General features: G+C 34.6%; 1 long non-coding RNA gene across 1 annotated transcript; it reads right to left on the bottom strand.

Moving 5' to 3' along the window:
• Nucleotides 1-726: 726 nt before the first annotated feature.
• LOC142163614 (uncharacterized) lies at nt 727-2,795 on the bottom strand. The gene is made up of 3 exons (XR_012694560.1): nt 2,582-2,795; nt 1,826-1,964; nt 727-1,739 (listed from the first exon to the last, which is right to left on the bottom strand). It is a non-coding gene; the product is annotated as an uncharacterized LOC142163614 (long non-coding RNA).
• Nucleotides 2,796-2,995: the final 200 nt, after the last annotated feature.

Here is a 2,995-nt window from a genome sequence, read left to right as displayed (position 1 = left end):
GGGACCATTGATATAGGTTTATTTTATTCAAATGAATCCAAGCCATCATTGATTGGTTATGCAGATGCAGGATATTTGCTTGATCCACACAAAGGTCGATCTCAGATAGGCTATTTATTTACAAGTGGAGGTACAACCATATCATAGCGTTCGACAAAACAAACTATGGTTGCTACTTCTTCAAATCATGCAGAGATAATAGCCATTCACGAAGCAAGTCGAGAATGCGTTTGGTTGAGATCGATAACTCAACACATTCAGCAAACATGTGGTCTTTCTTCGAAAGAGAATATTCCAACAATATTGTATGAAGACAATGCTGCATGCATAGCTCAATTGAAAGGAGGATATATCAAAGGAGATAGAACAAAACACATTTCACTGAAATTCTTTTTCACTCATGATCTTCAGAAGAATGGTGTAATAGATGTACAACAAGTTCGTTCAAGTGAAAATTTGGCTGATATGTTCACTAAGGCATTACCAACCTCAATATTTGAAAAGCTGATATATAAGATTGGAATGTGTCGTGTTCGAGACATTAAGTGATTTTTCAGGGGGAGTAACTATACGTTGCACTCTTTTCCTTAACCAAGGTTTTGTCCCACTGGGTTTTCCTGGTAAGGTTTTGAATGAGGCAGCAAGCAATGCATATAATAAATAACTATGTACATCCCAATATTTTTTTTGTAAGTTCTTAATGAGGCACATTATCTTACATGGACATCCAAGGGGAGTGTTATAAATAGTTTGTACATTGGATGCTACATTGGATGTTCATGTTGTGAATAACATAGTTTGTACATTGGATGCTACATTGGATGCCCATGTTGTGAATAGCTTAAAGATTAAATCTCCTACTTTATGTCCATCATCTTTACTTTTTATGCCTATAAAAGGCTATTTAATTGCAATGGAAAGATACACCAAAGTGAAAGAAGAAAAGACTTCTTCCTTCTTTCTATCTCTTCTTATTTACTTTTTACTGCATTGCTTTTATTTTATAACAACATTAATATTCTTGCAAATTTGGTGCTTTTTCTGTTGCACCACATATTCAAGGAAGCGGATATTGTCTTCACTATTGCAGTCTGCTTTTCAAGACCCAATCACATTTGAACTCTACCTTCAAAGAAATTAAGGACCGATAGCATGGTCTCTTTTACGTGCCAGACGAAGCTTATGGGACATGTGATGCCTTCTCCTATCAGTATGTTTGCTGTAACAATTGACAAGATGAGGTAGCTCAAGTGGAAAGCACTCTTCACAAGTGAAGACCTCGATATCGGAGTTCGAGTTACTAAAAGAGCAAAGTGGGTAAGGGCCACTATTGACTTCCGGAGAGGGAAGTTGGCGGTGAAGTAGATGTAGGTTAACCATACACGAAAAAATAAAATAAACGAAAAGCTTTAGTAGTGAAAAGATAATAGTGTATGGAGTTGAGAAATACTACAGGTTTTGCATCTTATTTTTATTGAATCTAGTTTTCAAACTGTTTTGACTTGTTAACTATTTCGGATTTGCAGAATGCAGGTACGACAACAGCACTAACGGAAGTCATTGGTGATGTCCTAGAAGCCAAGTGGGAGGACTAAGCTTCCATAGCCTCCATTAATGACTGTAGTGAGTCTGATAGATGATATTCCATGTTCTCTTGAACGTTTGTCTACTTATCATAAGGGTGAAAATTTTCTTTTTGCTGCTAGAAAGCTGGATGATAAACTCCAGCATATTGTAGTCTGCCATAAAGATAAATTAGGTACGACAAATATTCACAAGAGAGAGATTGTAAATTTAGCAAATAAAAATGAATCATGAATTATACCCTGTACACAATAGATGGTTCATTTATGATCCTCATTGTCTTTATCTTCCTCATTGTTATCCTTTTCATCCTCGTCATTTTTCGAGTTGGCATGTTCACCTTGAGCAACTTCCCCAGCTGCATCGCAGAATAATTATATCTGAAATTGGACCTATATAGATCATCAGAATACGTATCTTTAACAATTAAAATGAGAAGATTGATATGACCAAACAGAGATTATCAATATCAGTGTTTCTATCACTACTTTGAGATGCTACAATATTCAATTCAGAAAGAATCAGTAACTTATACATGAGAAATCTGACAGCTTCTTAACTTTAATTGGTAAATTGTAGTCCTAGGATAAAACATATTACTGAAGATGATGAACTTATTTGTGAATCGCATGGAAGATATAGAGGTAAGCATGAAGATCTTTGCCTGCTAAATGCAATATAACTTGAGCATGAATAGAGGGTCAATCATAAAATTAGAGATTTATGCATTCAACATTTAAGGTAATAGGCTAAAATCAAATAAATTCTTTCCTCTTCAGTTGAGGCTGTGATAACATTCTTGATATTTAAACTGAAAGAAATTGTTACTAATAAACATCTTTCTCCCTGTCAGTGACATCTAACGAAGAAAAGCTCCTTTCTTAGTCGCGGCATGGTCAGAATTAATGATCATATACATAGAGATGCCACATGTACAATCATTTTGTATGTATATCCTACAAAGCAATAAAAGAAATAGTAGATTTGATGGCTTAACCTGTTTCTAAAATAGAACAAGAAACTCCAATAGTAGGATCATCATATATTTGAAATATTGTTCCAATTGGATTGACATAATTTGCAAATGCAAGAAGGCGATTGGTAGTTGTCTATCGTTATCTGAGGTATCGTTGTAGCAACTTTTCTTCTTTACGAGTCATTGCTACACAATTATCTATTTTATGGTGTTTGATATTTTTATCATAAACTTCGTTCATCGAGTGAGAATCTTTTTTGATTGTCAATGATCCATTAATATGTTTTTCGCAAGCGTCGGTACTCCATATACATCCTACACGTAAGACCTTGTGATTATATTGTTTCACTAGATAACAAGAGATACTCATAAAGTAACAATTAAATATAACGAACAGAAGCATCACAACTATTTCATGTTGTTTATGTTCCTCGT

Source organism: Nicotiana tabacum, chromosome 8, assembly GCF_000715075.1.
Source record: "Nicotiana tabacum cultivar K326 chromosome 8, ASM71507v2, whole genome shotgun sequence".
In the NCBI taxonomy this organism is placed as follows: Eukaryota; Viridiplantae; Streptophyta; class Magnoliopsida; order Solanales; family Solanaceae; genus Nicotiana; species Nicotiana tabacum.
Note: the sequence above shows the minus strand (reverse complement) of the source record. Positions and strands in the feature narration are given on the sequence as shown.